We start from the raw sequence: 16,286 nt of genomic DNA on the forward strand, positions 1-16,286 counted from the left end.
ATGAGGGGAAGCTGATGATCTGGGCAGTTAAATCAATTGTCCCCTGGTGTAAACCAAAGTGACATTTGTTGAGCATGAAGTCTGAGTGTCAACAATCCGAAAGGGGGGCTGGCAAGATGACGCAATGGTAAAAGTATTTGCTGCCAAGCTTGACAACTGAGTTTCATTCCTGGGACCCACATGGTGGGAGGCCAAAAAAAAAAAAAAAAAAAAAAAACCTCAGCAAATAACTAAAAGATGTAATAGAAACAGGCTACATGGTCAAATTTCCCCCCTCCCCCAGAAGGTAGCTGCCCATGTAGAAGGCAGAGGACACATGGTCTAGGAAGTTCCTGTACTTCATGGAAAGTGGTTAGAGGAACAGATTGCAAGGGAGTGAGACATTCCGGTAACAGGAGAGAGAAGGTGAGTCACAGTGGTCTGTAGGCTTGGGGCGGAAGAGAGGACCGGGGTTGGTATTATCTCACATAGAGAAGTCAAGGAAAAGCATACCTAAGTATTAAACCTGGCTGTAAAAGAGAGTCATGGATACTGGTGCTCAAGATCTTGGAAGGGAATGCTTGCTGCTGGTGCAGTGGGATTTGGGGTAGAAAGTCCTTAGGGGGCTGGAGTAAGCTAGCTGAAGCTGAGAATATGAGGGGAATCTGATGCTGAGACTAGTTGGGCTTTACACACATTAGCTACATTTCTTCCACTTAATTAGTTCCTGGTTATCTCCTCAGAGACTTGGAAGCCTCTGGCACTGAGGCAGAGAAGTAATAGATTGCAATCAACGGTGGGGAACTCGAGGAATGCGGTCTCCTTTCGAAGTTAGGAGCATGAACAGTGTCCCTTGAGGGAGAGGCTGAGGATGGCAAGGTCAACAGTGATAAGACCAAGAATAGGAATGCAGGCTAGAGTGGAGACCATGGACATTTGATGCCAGGTTGATGCGATTGTACTGTTGAGGACTTGATCAGGCCAGGGGTCTCTGCTGACAGTGTGCCCACTCAACCCCACCTCCCTGTTCAGCAGCTTGGGAGATGGGCACTGTGTGTCTCAGAGGAGGTGTGTGAGGTGTTTTCTCAAGGGAGAACAAGAGGAGAGAGGAGGTGATTTGTGTTCATTAAGTCTCTGTGCTAGGCATTTCATATGCTCTTGTTTAGTTCTCATGATAATGCCGGAATGGGGGAAGTGCCATTATCTGCAGTTTAGCCTGTAACAGAATGCAAATTTCTATATGAACGTAGCTTTTTTTTTCTCCCCCAAACCTCAAACCAGACAATGTATTCATAGAAACAAAACAAAACAAAACAAAAAAACCCAAACCAAACTAAACCAAAACAACAACACAAATCTAACCAACAGAGCATACCAATCAAGTCGTTCAGCATATGGCCTCTGCCGCTGCCTTTAGATTCTCTACGATATTTTCTTGTACTTTTTGTGTCTCCTTTGTTTGATCTTGGCTCAGGGCCTATCTGTTCTGTCATTTGACAGGATTCTCAGAGCTATTTCTAACCTTCAGCAGTAAAAATATTCAAATTGTATGCTTTAAAGATTTCAGATTGCCCGTCTCTGGGGAGGCAACTGTGATGAACTCAATGAAGATTAGTCTTCGTTACTGACTAATGTGGAAACTCAGCAAGATGGGCAGACCTCTGATTTCCTAGCTCTAAAACAGGCACGGCAGTTCCTACGCTGCTTACCTACCTCTCTGGATTGATATAAGCTGAAAGAGCAGGAAACGCTATGCAGACTGCAAGGTCTGCTGCTCTGAGGCAGGGAAATTCAGAGCCACAAGCCTTTATTTGGAAACCTCGGGTGTGGGACACTGCAGGGCTTGTCTGATGTTGGAGAGGATGAGCATCACAGACACTGTACATCACCCGGTGTTCCTGTCATGGACTGGAGCAGTGTTCCATGATCCCACACATGAATACTTCTTGGTGAGACACTACTATTCACTACTGGAGGGCTAGATAAAAATCACAATGGCCTTGTTTTCATTGAGGTTAATAAGTAGGATGAATAATAGCCACGAGTATGCATCAGAGCCTAATCCCTGCACATGCTACCTTGTAAAAGAGAAGTGATTGAGTTACAGAGTCTGACCAGTGAGATCACCCTGGGTTACCCTAGTGAGTCTTAAATACCATCATACACATCCTTATAGAAGGAAGGCAGAGCCAGATTTAACACAGAGAGAAGATAAAACAACATGACTTCAGAAGCAAGCAGGTAGACTGAATTGAGGAACACCAGGCACCACTAAAAGTTGGAAGAGGCAAGGCCTGTTTTGGCCCCTACAGCTTTAGGAGTAACTGCAGCCCTGTAGACACTGACTTTGGCTCAGCAAGACTGATTCTGGACATCTATCTGGCTTACACAAGCATGAAATCACATACTTCTATAGTTTTAGACGCCAGGTTTGTGTGGACTTGTCACAAAAACCACAGGCAACCCAGCACAGTCAGGTTTATGCTATTAAACAAATGATGAAAAAAGTCCATTTTCAAATTCTGTGGACGTCTATCCAGATATATGTCTGCAAGAGTCTTTCAAAGTGGTGCCTACGCCGCTTATTTGCTTATTGCAACAGTGTGGCGGTGAGGTACACACTGAAGCATATGAGGGTAAGGGGTGGGTGGGCAAATGAGGTCAATGTGTTTAACCTTAGAGGCACCAGGACATTTAGTCTTGGTGATTCAAAAAGTAGCTGGGTGGGGGTTTTGTTCTGCACAGGTGTCTCTCAAAGGCCCAAGTGAATAAACACAGGCAAGAGAGTCTGGATCTGGTGTAGTTTTGGGCAGGGACTAGGAGATATTGGAAGTAGGTGGGTTACTGCTATGATTTGACTATTTGTCTGCCTCCAAAATGTATATGTCGGGAGTATAAGTCACATGATAAAGGTATTAAGGTGTCAGGCCTTTGGGAGGACAATTAAGGATCCTCTTATAAAAACGGACTTTGGGAGCTTCCTGGATCTTCCATCTATTTATTTTGGTACTTTGTTGTTGTTGTTTACCAGGTGAGAACACAGCAAAAAGGGCAATATCTTAGAACCAGAGATCAGCTTCCGCCAGGTATCACTTCCTGGTGCCTTGATCTTGTCTCCCCTGTTTCCAGAACTGAACAGTAAATATATGTTTGTTTATAAATAACTCAATGTAAGGGATTTTCTTCTTTTGACAGTAGTATAATGACTAAGACAGTTACAACAATAAAAAGTAAAAAAATAAAGAAATTGATACAAAAGCATTGTGCCTGTGTGTGTGTGTGTGTGTGTGTGTGTGTGTGTGAACATGCATGTGTGTGACCCCAGTAATAGTGTGGTATTTGAATGCAATTGACCCCCATAATCTCATAGGGAGTGGCACTATTAGGAGGTATGGACTTGTTGAAGTGGATGTAGCCTTGTTGGAGGAAGTGCGTTACTGTGGGTGTGGGCTTTTAGGTCTCTTACTCAAGCTTCCCTCAGTGTGACACTCGGTCCACTTCCTGTTGCCTTCTGATTAAGATGTAGACAGCGCCTTATCTGCCCACATACTGCCATGCTCCCCACTATGATGATAATGGACTAAACCTCTGAAAACTTAAACCACTCCGATTAAATGTTTTCCTTTATAAGAGTTGCCATGGTCATGGTGTCTCTTCACAGCAACAGAAACCCTAAGACAAGTAGTCAGACTATTTTGGTGAGAGAGGTTCTAAGAAAGCATCATGGGAATGAGATGGGAGTGATGACTTAAGAAAAATATAGACTTGCTCAGGGTCAGCCAGAGTTGTTGCAAGACAAACTTAAGTGAATTCTCAAGGGCATGACTTGAAGAGTAAAGCAGGATTCTGGGCTGCCATTGAGGTGCTTGTCTTAAGCCAGAACAACAGGAGATTGGCTAATATGTAGTCAAATATGGAGGGCAAAGGTCCCGGAATAATTACTGCTTCACACCCAGCTTTACCAGGAAGTTGAGACAAATTGTCCCAGCAAGAAAGAGCTTTGGAACAAAGAAGAAAACAATCTTTAGGGGGATGGGAACAGGAGAGCTGTTGACATTGTTGTTTATTTTAAATTACAAAGTTCAAGTCTGGATCATTTCTTTTGGTTTGTTTTGAAGTTAACTTCTTGATAACAAAATGGTCCTTGTATCATAAATCCACTGTCTATGATGAAATTAGTTAAAATCACCACTTAAAAACTCATATTTATCTGAGGGCTATTTAAAAAGTTATGATCTAATATAAATGGCCAACTCTAAGCCTAGTTAAGTAAACTATGGGCATGCACACAACCAAATGTTTCAAAGCCATTAAAATCATGTTTATAATGAGTTTCTCCAGGCCTAAGAAAATGTTTGCACTGTAGTGCTGTGTGTAAAAGACTGGGTGGTACATTGCATATGAGCACACAGAAACAAAAACAATAAAAAGCTGCCTGGAAAATAATACAGTGGAAAATCCATCAAAATATTAATATGCTAATCATCTCTGATTGCTGAAACTATATGAGGTTGGGTTTTGCTCTGTTTTGTTTTTCCTTCAAAACAGGGTTTCTCTGTTTAGTCCTGGTCCTGGCTGTCCTGGAACTCACGCTGTTGTCTAGGCTAACCTTGAACTCAGAGATCCACCTGCTTGAGTGTAAGGATTAAAGGAGTTTGCCATCACCATCCAGCTGATCAATTTTTTGTTATTCTGTTTTCCAGATTGCCAGTATGTTTTACTTTTGATCATATTCCTGTTTTATTGATATTACTTTGTCATTGGAAGGAGCCAATAAACCTCTTGGGAGAACTGTGTCTTACTCCTCCCTTTCTCCAGAACTTATGGTTGAGCTCAGAGTGTGTGGAGCAAGCAATCTGCCACAAAGCTGCATTCACACCTTTTAAATGATTTTTTTTTTTTTAAATCTTGAAACTGGCTCTAGTTAAGCTGCCCAGATAGCCTTGAATTTGTGATCCTCTGCCATGGCTGGAATTGCAGGTACACAGCATCAGACCCAGGTGGACCTTCCTTTCTTTAGTCTGGATTCAAAGTGTTTTGTGTTTCAAAAGCAATGATAACTCCAAAAACAAATGGTAGTGAGCTACACCACATCTATATGTAAAACTACAAAACAACCCTGAACAGCCCTTCCCCTGAAAGCGGACTTCCGGTTCTTTCCCCAAACCAAGTCTAAGGAGAATGGATCTGCTTCATAAAGCCAGGCTGGCAAGAGACTTCAGGCTTTGGGGAATAAGATTCAAATGCTTTTGTTTTCCATGGAAGTCACTTGGCTGCAGGAAGAGGCTGTATTTAGAGCTGGATGTGGGAGGGAAAGACTGTTATTCCCTCCTGCCTCCGATTTCCTGTACTGCTTGCATTCTTCAAGATTCTTCCATGCCTTTATCTCTTCCAGCATGCCTTCCGTGAACCCTGGGCTGGAGAAAGTGTCCTCTCTGCTTCCTCAACACCCCTGAAGGACTCTCTTCTTAGACTTACATGACCTCATCTCTCAGCCAGACTGTAAGAGAGACCGTTTTCTTATTTATGGTGCTTTTCATAACACCCAGAAAAAGTCCCTGGCAGATAGTAGGTGCTGAATAAATGTTTGTTAGATGAACTGAATAATTCTCCAAGAGTGTCGGAGAAATTGTATTAATTTCCCAGGCTGCCATAACAAAGCTGCACAAACTGACAATTTAGCAAAAACGCGTTTTCTTACAATTCTTGAGTCTAGGAGCCTGAAATTAAAGTGTTGGTGAGGTTGGGTCCTTGTCGGGGGCAGGGGCTGTCCTACACGTTTCTTAGCTTCTGGCTGCTGGCAATTTTGGAAATTCTTTGGTTTGCAGCGGTACATACGTCCTCCACTTCCGTCTTCACATGGCATTCTCCTGTACCTCTTTCCTGGGTCCATGAATATAAGGACACTAGTTATATTGGATTTAGGGCTTACTGTAACCTAGTTTAACCTGATTATATCTGCCAAGACCCTGTTCACAAATTAGTTTCATTCACAGATTCAGATTAGGACTTGAGTACATCTTTAAGTAGGTCACATTTCAAGCCATAATAGAAACTTTAGCTTCAGTCAATAGCCCATATGTAGTATTATACAGACACCATGCAAAGTGGTGACACCCGGCTGATGTGTTGTCACAGAGCAAAGAGACTGCTGGAGTGCAGGATCGCTGTACAACCAGATGCAGGAGGCTGGGTCAGCATGTATCCATTAGGGACAAGTGGGTAGGAGCCTGGTGAGTCAAACAGGTGGCTATAAGAGAGGAATGAATTGAGTTTCAGGAACTGGGCAACATTGGCAAGCACAGGGCATAGGAACCTGGGCTTCCTGGAGCAGAAGAGAAGTGTGGTGAAGGCTTCCAAATACCTTTCATCTTGTCTCAGGCATGGTGGTCTGTCTGGCACCTGACCCTAGATCCATACCACCAGGGGCTCTGCCACTCAGTGAAGCCAGCAAGAGAAAAGCCAAGGTTTTGAACTATAAAAGAAAGACTGTTGCTGGAGAGATGGCTCAGCAGTGAGGAACACTGACTGCTCTTCCAGGGGATAGGAGTTCAATTCCCCAAACCCATGTGGAGGTTCACAGCTCTCTGTAACTCCAGTTCCAGAGGACCTGACACCCTTACCCAGGCATACATGAAGGCAAAACACTAATGCCAAACTGTGTTGGCTTTGGTAGGATTTGCAAAAACAAAAAAAAAAAAAAAAAAAAAAAAACACACACACACAAAATTGCATTTTAATTTCTGATAAAACCAAAACACATTAATTCTACTAGGTTAATTTCACATTCAACATGTAGGTCTATGGTAGAAGAGTAATAAGGCATGTTGCTGTGTTTCTTTGAAACTAGAATTTCTAAAGTGCTTTATTTATATATAAAATCTATGTATGTGCACATGCATGTGTGTGTGTGTATGTGTGTGTGAGAGAGAGAGAGAAAGAGAGAGAGGGAGAAAGAGAGAGAGCCACAGAGTATGTTAGCCAAGGACAACTTTTGGGAATAGGTTTTTTCCTTCCACCAAGTGAGTTCAAGGGACTGGACTCAGGTTATCAGTTCTGTGGCAGGTGCTTTTACCTGCAGAGTCATCTCAAGTCTGAAATGCTTAATATACTATGCATTGGTGTTATGTAACAATTTCTTCCTGGATAAAATTTCCCTTCTTGGAGAAAAGACAGTTAGAACACAGGATGTCCTAAGAGTAGTGAAACATAATCATCTGTAGGGATCTCTCAAGCTTGGGAAGAAAACTGAGTCCCAGAAAGCTCCTGAAACTGAGTGGATTGACTAGGTCCCTCCCTCTCTAGCAAGGAATGCTGAGAGATATTTTTCAGGTAGCTGACCAGAAGAGGCAGAGAGATCAGCCAAGAATCAGAGACCAGCCAAAACAAAACAAAACATCCCAAAAAACAAATGAACAAACAAACAAACAAAACCTGAAATGGCACACACTGACTGATGACTGATCGAGGTGTCTGGAAGAGGTTCAGACCAACTGAACTGCCTGGAAGGTGTGCAGATACCTACAGTTCCCAGCTATTGTGAGCTGTCACTCATGCTGGGGTGGGCTTATAGTGATGCAGCTGTCTTTGAGTCATTTCTGCTCCTATAAATAACCCTTACCCATACTCCTGTAAGTAACCCCAATAAAAACTTATTGGTTGAATTTGAACTGGTAGTATCCTTACTTTGGTCCGCTGTCAATTCCCTATTTGGGAAGAGTGTACTTATATCTTTCCAGAAATAGTGTCACACAACCCCTGAGAAGGGTAATTAATAGTAACAAAACTCAGTAAAGGAATGCACCCAAGTAGACTAGTTGCTGTAAGCCATTTGTTCAAGAGACTCTTTTCCTGATGTCTCCAGCAAACAGCTCATTGCTGAGCTGGAGAGGAATGTTTCCACCGTAAGCAATTGCATTCTATGCCTGTGAGCTTTCCTATGAACTACTTGTTCAGGAATTCCAAGCATATGGAGGACTTTAGATTTGAATATCAGAGGGTGAAAAGCAAATTAATGAGTTGAAATGACCTTGCTTTGATTGGGACCACATCACTGAGTTCAGCTGAGTTGAAGTAAATTTTGTAAGCTGAAGCTGAGGTGACATGCAGGAAGGCTAACCCTCAAGGAGGGAGGTGGGGAGCTGGCATGGGTATGCCTTAACATTCCAGGGATGGCTGTTTATTTCCCAGCCTTCTCATCAAGGGATTGGGAATTTAAAAGTGCAGAACCGATAAGAACTTCATCAATTCCACCATGGTTTTCACCCCTTCCCTGTATGCCTTGGTTCTGTTTTGATAACCAGGCATATTTTTGTCCACCCAGGCCAAACAATAAAACAAACAAACAAACAAACAAATAAATAAACAAATAAAGTTTGTCCTACTGAAGGAGCTGGACTTGACTCTGAGATGGGCTCTGGGCATTCCTCAGCATTCCAGCCACAAGAATAATGAAGACTCAAGAAGTTTTCTTGAGCAAGAGTTCAAGAAAAGTTGATAACTGACTTACCAACTGGCTTCTGCCAAAAGCATCAGCACCCTTTTATTTGAAGTATTAACTTACTTGACCCCTCGTTTGTACATGAAACTGGCTAAGGAAGAGGGGAGGCAACATGGAAAACAGATTTAAAAAATCTGGGTTTTGAACTATGCCTGGCATGCTCAAGCAGTTAATGCTTTAAAACTTGGCAGTTAGAGATGAGGGTGGATTGAAATAGAGATGACCAGCTGGCTAATTGCGTGTTGCCAACATTCCCCTGCAGCTACTTTCTGGATGAGTCCTGTTTATGTCAAAGGCTGACTCTGTCCTCTATCCTCTGTCGTGGCCAAGATATGGAATGCTAAGTGCTTTACTTACGGTGTCCTTATGGAACCCAGTGCAACAAAGGCCACTTTACTATCTTGATAAGCTGAACTGGGCAGGTGGAACTGGAGAGAAGGCTGTGAAGTTGCAGAACAGGCTGGACTTTGTGAACAATGAAGATTCCAGCTTCCGAAGCTGAAGGCCATGGTACAAATCCAAGGCTAGGTTTTCAGCATTTGGGAACCAATTACCCCAATCTGCCTTCAAACCTACGGGGGTCTTGTGGATAAACTGAAGGTTGAGGTAATCAGAGATGAGACTACAATGAAGTAGTCTCTTCTCATTGGGAAATGAAAACAAACAAACGAATGAACGAAGCAACCTGTGTAGTGGGTTACTTTAAAAAGGAACAGTTGGTGGAGCTTGGAAGGTTCTGGAAGGGAGACTGAGCTAGAAACCCCAGTCAAACTGCAGAGCATGAATCCATATAAAGGCATTTAAATAACCGTTTTTAAAAGGATAAAAACACTGGGCTGACCAAACAGAACAGACTTACGAATTCTGTTTGACCCAAGGGTGACCAATTTGTTCCTGTTATCTACTGAATGAGCAAGGCTGAAATCTGAAGTTTAGGGCTGTAGTACTTCATTAAAAATGGCTTATTAATCCCTTTTCTACAACAGGAAGCTATTGTTTGATTTTTCTTCCATGATAAAAGAACGTAAGGCTCTCCCTGTCCCCCTTCCCCATTGTGTGTATACTAGGTAGATCTATATACACTTGAGCTTGTGGAGGACCAGAGGCCAGGGGTGTTTTTCTTTTGAGTAGTTGTCCACTTTAATTTTATTTGGAAGGGGGGCAGGGCAGGCTGGCCAGCCAGGGAGCCCCAGGGAGCTGTCTGTCTCCACGTGGGCTTACAGACACATGGCTTCTGGGGATCAAACTGAAGTCCTTATTTTTGCAAGACAAGCGTTTTAGCAACAGCACCATCTCCCCAGCTCCTCCATCCTTTCTCTGTTGCTATAAAATGAAAGACACATGCTTGGAAGGAAGACATTCATCTTTGAAGGTTATCACGGGGCCTGCCCCTTCCTTCCTAGAGTAAACACTCACAGTTTCTCTTTCAACCTCAGGGATTATCAGTATACCAAATTGGGGGGGGGGGTCCCTGAATCCCAAGAATTTTGAACTCCCTGCTACCTCTTCCTCAAACCCCACTGACTCAAAGAAGGAAGTAAACTAACAGAACGGTGAATTTCAAGTCAGTTTTGTGAATCTGGCAGGAAGCTTTTGTTGACTAGAAAGATTAGTTTGCTGCATTGTATAAATAAATTCAAACAAATTCCCCTCAGTGAGGGCTCCCCCATGGGGAAAGCTGCATGGGAAGGCTTACAGTTGGGATAGTATTTAGCCAAAGTTGCTACAGCTTTTGAAATCCTCTAGACACTTTTTTTTTTTTTTTTTTTTTTTTAGAATTCTTACTTGAGAATTCTCCTTAGACTCCTTAATAGGACTATTATTTTAAAATAGCTTCAATGCACATGTGTATTATGGAGCATGCCTGAGACTAAACATTGTGGGAGATCTGTGCTCCCAGCCTTAGCTTAACCTTGCAACCGCTGCTGAGCTTCTCAGAAAAGGCTGTGGTTGGGTTGAGTTTTCTGGGACTGTCTTCCCTCTGGGCAGACCACAGTCTTTTGGATCCACTGCCACAGTGAGATGTAAACAACCAACCACACTGCAGGATGCCAGGGCAAAAAATAACATCAACAAACAACTGCACCCACTTGTGTGTATGGAGCAGAGCCTGTGTGACAGCAGGACAGAAACATGCAGCAGCAGGTGGTGTAAAGAAGAGTGAGTGAGTCAGCAGACTAGAGCCAGGTGAGAGGGATTTGCAAACTAAACTCAAGGAGGGGGGCTGGGCATCTTCTCAAAGGTAAGGAGCCATGAATGGTACCGAGCAAGGAATTGAATCTATAGCAAGACATTTTATAATGCTTAACTATAAAGTAGCTTCAAATAGGAAGAGTTTTCCGTTTGAAACTGATGAAGAAACCCAGAATTAAACTTTCTATAGAATGTTTAGTTGCATTGGGATGGGGAGTTCTGGTGAGGAATGGCTGAAATGAACTGTGTGTTTTCCACATACCATCTTTGTCACTCTCTTTCAGACAAGAAGCCCTAGGCATGGCGCAGTAAAGAAACTGCTCAGAGATACCAGGCACCAGGCACGGGAAGGCAGAGAAACAATGGCGACTAATTACTTTCCCCATTGCTCTGACTGAAACAGCCTAAGACAGAAAGAATTGATTCAGGATCATAGTTAGGAGACACAGTCCATCCTGGCTGTGAAGGTGTGAGAGCAGGGCTGTGAGGTGGTAGCTACAAAGACTCAGCAGTTTCAAGCAGAGAAAACTAGTCATAACCGGGGCTGAGTTGTAACATAAAAGCCCCGCTCATAATAGCCATAAGTTTGCCAGCTACCTCCCCACCCCCATCAGCGTTCTACAACTCTCTAGACAGTGCCACCTGTTGTGGACCAACTCCTCAAACACAGGGCCTGTCAGGGAATGTTTCACAGTCAGATCATAACACCTAGGTAGTCTGACTCAGAGCACTGGCCTCAGCACTGCCGTGGAGGTGATTCTGAGACCTGGCCGGGACTGCTGCTACCACCAGAACTCATTGTCCACTATGTGTGTACATAGACTTCTTGTTCACATGGTGTCCCTGTCAGGTGTTGACATCACGAAACTCAGCGTGCTTGCCAGCTCCTGCATCTATAAAGGAGTGCGGTGAACAAAGGGAGGGATAATGATGAGAGACACACTGTAAAAAACGTCCCTGGGACTTCCTACTGCATTCTACCAGAGCAAGGAAGGGAACCAGGTCTGACCACCACACAGCTTTCCATTAGACACTAGTGATTTTCTGGCCTGGTTTTGTTGGCCTTGGTCAAATGATTTTTTTTAGAGTCATTTACTTACAAAATGGGAGAGCTGAAACTCATTTGATGTCAAATTGCTCAGTATTTTATTGGTATCTCAGAGTTGTAGTTAGATGGAGAGAATACTCAAGCTGACGACACGTTTTATTTTATTTTATTTCAAAGCTAATATGAAAGATCAACTAATTTTTGGATCCTGGAGATGATTTAAGCCAATACAACTTTGCAAGAACAAAACCAACATGTTTTCTGTTGAGTTTTTTTTTTTTTTTTCTTTTTTACACTTGTTCTTGTAAATTGAAAGCCTGATGCAGTGCCACTCAGAAACTGGCCTAATTAAATTGTGTTTAAATTAAGCTAATTCCATATAGGTTGCACAAACAATTTTTTTTCTCATTATGAAATTTTCTTGTATAACAATTCAGAGAAGATTCATTTTGGTTAGGACTATAGATTTGCATGTTTACTTCTTAAAATGACTAAAATATAAACATGGCAGTTCAAGAAATCCTGTTGTAGGAAGACAGAAGCTACCATAACTATAGACACGAACTATTTACAGGTCATCGTGTCATACTATGGCACAGTTTAACACACTTATTTGATTCTGCGTCAGTCTCAACAGACATCTATGCAGGCCCTCCCTAGATCCACGTCACTAGATGCCTGTGATAAGTCCTATTTGCTTAGGCGGATTCTCTGGGCTGAATTATACTGAGAATAAGTAGTTGACTGTTTCAGTAGGCTGACCTCTGGCTGTGCCTAGCTGTACTCTGCATCAGCAGATCAACCTATTGATTAACTCTGAGTCTATTTTTAAGTTTAAACTTTGGTCAGGCAGTGACTGAAATGGGTTTATTTTTGCAAGCAAGCAGGCAGATTACAGAGGCATACAACCGAAGAACTATTAGGAAATCTTGAAACCATTGCTTTTTTTTTTTTTTAATCCAGGAAGTTAAGCAAGTGCTATTTTTCATATAAACATCTATATCTGAGCAGTTATGCGATAACATTCTCTAGTTGTCAATTTTCTAAAAACATCACTGAGATATACAAGGTTAGAGTTATGAAACTCAGGAAACTAGCTTAAAAATTGAGTAACCTTTATTTGATTTAGTGTGAGTCTAGCTTTAATAAGGATTGGTATTAGAAAGTAGGCCACTTTTATTTTAACAGGAGAGAATGTTCATTAAATCCTTGAGGAGAAGTTTAACATTTGGGTCACTTGTCCTAATAATATTGGGTCTGCAGATCTGATACTGATCTAGATCTTACAATTTTACTTCTGCCCAGAGGCTTTGGAAATTGATTTCAGAGAATCAGCCTTCAATCTTTAAAAACTAACCTCCCTCCAATCCACATTTTTAATCAGTTTTACATTACACGATTTTTGCTATGTTTTCTTTAATACTTTATTCATGTAATTGAAGGTTTTTCTTATTTGAATAATGAAATTCTTTAAAGTGGTTTTGGGCAGATGAAATTAGTAAAACACAGTTGCTTTTTAAAAAAAATTGAAACCCAGGCAGTATTCAGATGTCTTATTGTTGTAAAGATATAGATGGTATTGTGTGGCAAGCACCTCCATCCATCTGCCACATCATCTCTAGCTGCAGTTACACTGAGTTCCTATTCTTTCTAGATGTTGGCACATAGAGCTAAGTCACCATAGGCAAATGGCTTTCAAGCCCGATCATGTCTATTCTATTTTCATAATAATGAGACTGTAGTAATAGTTTTTCATGGCAAATAATGTTCTCCTACAAACTATGTGGAAGTAAGTTAACAAGGAAATAACCAAAGATCTCTCCTCTCTCCACACAGAACCTCTAGCCTTAGCCTTCTGACAATGTTAGTTGTGGGCATCTGGCAGACTTAGGAAAAGAAAGAGAGGAATTCAGAAAGGCTGGAGAAGTAGTATCCTGAGAAAGTGCTTGCCTGGTGTGCACGAGGCTCTAGCTTTTGTCGGCAAGGAGTAGGAGAATGACACCTGGACAGGGGTGGAGATAGATGACACAAGCCCCAAAACAGAGTTTGTCCATCAAAACCTACCCAGTGTCCTCCACTCTATAAGGCTTTCAGATCTCCTTTATAGTCTCCTAGGCAACACATTGTCTTTCTTGTGCTTCTGAGAGAATGAAGCACAAGTCTCCAGTATTCCCTGAAACAGACCATGTGGACAGGGGTCATACAGTCAGAGAAGAGGTTCCTGAGTTGGGGATCAGCCTGGGATACTTGTAACCCTGGCTCAAAAAGCTAACACACACATACATACACACACACACACACACACACACACACACACACACACACACACACACGCCCGCACACGTGTACACACTTAAATGACAAAATCAAATAGTTGAGATGTAAGATGGAGTTTAATCCAATGTGTCAAATTTTTATAAAATTAGTTAAATAAGTGCTATTTTTTTTTAAACCAGTGAGATAGTGGATGTATGAAGGGCAAAGGGCAGGAAGTGGCCTGCCAGCGTTTCCCAGTACTGAGTTGACCTCATCTGTGGCCACTTTGTGCCTCCCTTTTAAAGAAGGATGTGGAGAAATGGCAGAGCTCCAGAAAATGAGGGAAAAAAAATGTAATTAAGGCATAGAAAATAAGGGAGACGAGGAAAGGCCAAAGAGCCATGGGGCTATTTCTCTAGAGAAAAAGAGGTTCAACTGATTTGAAGGGTTGCTATCAGACAGGACTGGCTCTTTCCCTGTCCCCACAAATACCAGAGACTAGGAGCCCCTGTTGCCCTGCCCGGAGGACATTTTGGGCTGAGAATTGTTAAAAAGGCAGTTCCCTGAGCTCACACTGGAATCTGAAAAAGAGAAAGCATTAATGTAGAGCTACAATACAGCTCCTCATTCATCCTCATCTGCCGGGAACGAGGAGAAGTAGTTAGTGTTCAGCCACTAGCTTCGGCGTTACCTTGGCTCTGGTCTTCTTATTTAGTTGTTTACTAGTTAAGTGTAAAAATCAACAAGTAGGTTAGTAAGATGTTTAGGATGACTCAGAACTTTCTGAGACAAGGCTTACTTTAGATTGGTTTTGGCTAATCCATCCGCATAATCACCACACCCTTTGAGGCTGTGTCCTTCACTCATCTCAAGAGCAGCCACACTGGGTTGAGACTTCCAGGGGAGGCCAGTGAGCTGCAGCTTTGTTGTACGACTGCATGGTGAGGCTGTAGGGATCTGCATCGCAAGGCTGCCTGCCTTTTGGTTTGGCTTTTGGCTAAGGGTAAAGAAAGTGTGGGGTCACGTAGACATTATGAAGGGCCTCAGCCCAAGATGTAGTGGTGTCTGAGTCTGAGGAGAGACGTGCATCTGTGTCTGTAGAGAGTGTGGCCTGTCAGGGACAGTGCTTCTTGACATTTTACATTCTCCTGATGACTGCTGGTGGGGACTGTAGCCTCCTCTGTCGCTACGTGAAGGCGCGCTGGGTGAGGAGCGAGGCAAGACTCAAGGAACTGTATCTGTCACATTCCTCTTCTTTCTTTCTCTCATCCTTTCCGTTATCATTACCACTTAAGAATGGAGTACAGACTTATGTCTTGTTAACTACATTAGGAAAACAGAATATGTCCTGGGATTTTTCCATGTTTGTATAAGCAGCTCACTTCCTAAAAAAAAAAATAAATAAATAAATAAAAATAAAGCAAAAGCAAGCAAACAAACAAAAAACCCCATTGAATTATTGCTTTTAAAATTCTTTGGTAATACATATTATTATTATTAATCATTTATCAATATTTAAGATCGACGAGATAGCAGAAGTCCGAACGCTTAGCTCTGACAAGGTCATATGGAATCTTCTGGGGTGCTGAGATGCTAGTCTGTAACCCACTCTAAGAAACAGTCTATATTGGACCCTGAGAAGTGGCTGTGGTAGTGTGGACATACTTAAAAGTCCTGTTTGTGGCCTGGAGGGATGGATGTTTCAGTGAATAAAGGTGTTTGTTGCCAAACTCAACATCTGGACCTAGGACCCACATGATGGGAGGGAGAGAAGAGATGTCTACAAGTTGTCCTCTGACCTCCATTCATATGCAGTGGTGCACGCTTGCATGTGTATGAGTGCACATACACGCTTCACGAAAATTAATAAGATCTCATTAAAAACTTGTGCATTCTACATACTTTATTAGATGTAAATTATATCAATGCAAAAGTTTAGAAAAAGCATGTTAAAACCTTTACAGTTTAAGTATCTTATATTTAATTATATTTCTAAGAAATGTGACAGGAGATACAGCAGAGGGGAGTAGGGGAGGGAGGACATAGGATTTTTTCTTATAATATTTTTAATTTAAATTTTCAACAAGCTTGTTTTACATGTCAATCCTAGTTCACCTTACCTCCCCCTCCCCTCTTCCCCTGCCCCCTTCCAACCCCCATCCTATCCCTATCTGCTACCCAGGGAGGGTGAGGCCTTCCATGGGTGATCTTCAAAGTCTGTCATATCATTTGGAGCAGCACCTAGGCCCTCCCCAATGTGTCTAGGCTGAGAGAGTATCTAAACCTCTATGTGGAATGGGCTCCCAAAGT

This window comes from Phodopus roborovskii, unplaced genomic scaffold, assembly GCF_943737965.1.
Source record: "Phodopus roborovskii unplaced genomic scaffold, PHOROB, whole genome shotgun sequence".
NCBI lineage: Eukaryota > Metazoa > Chordata > Mammalia > Rodentia > Cricetidae > Phodopus > Phodopus roborovskii.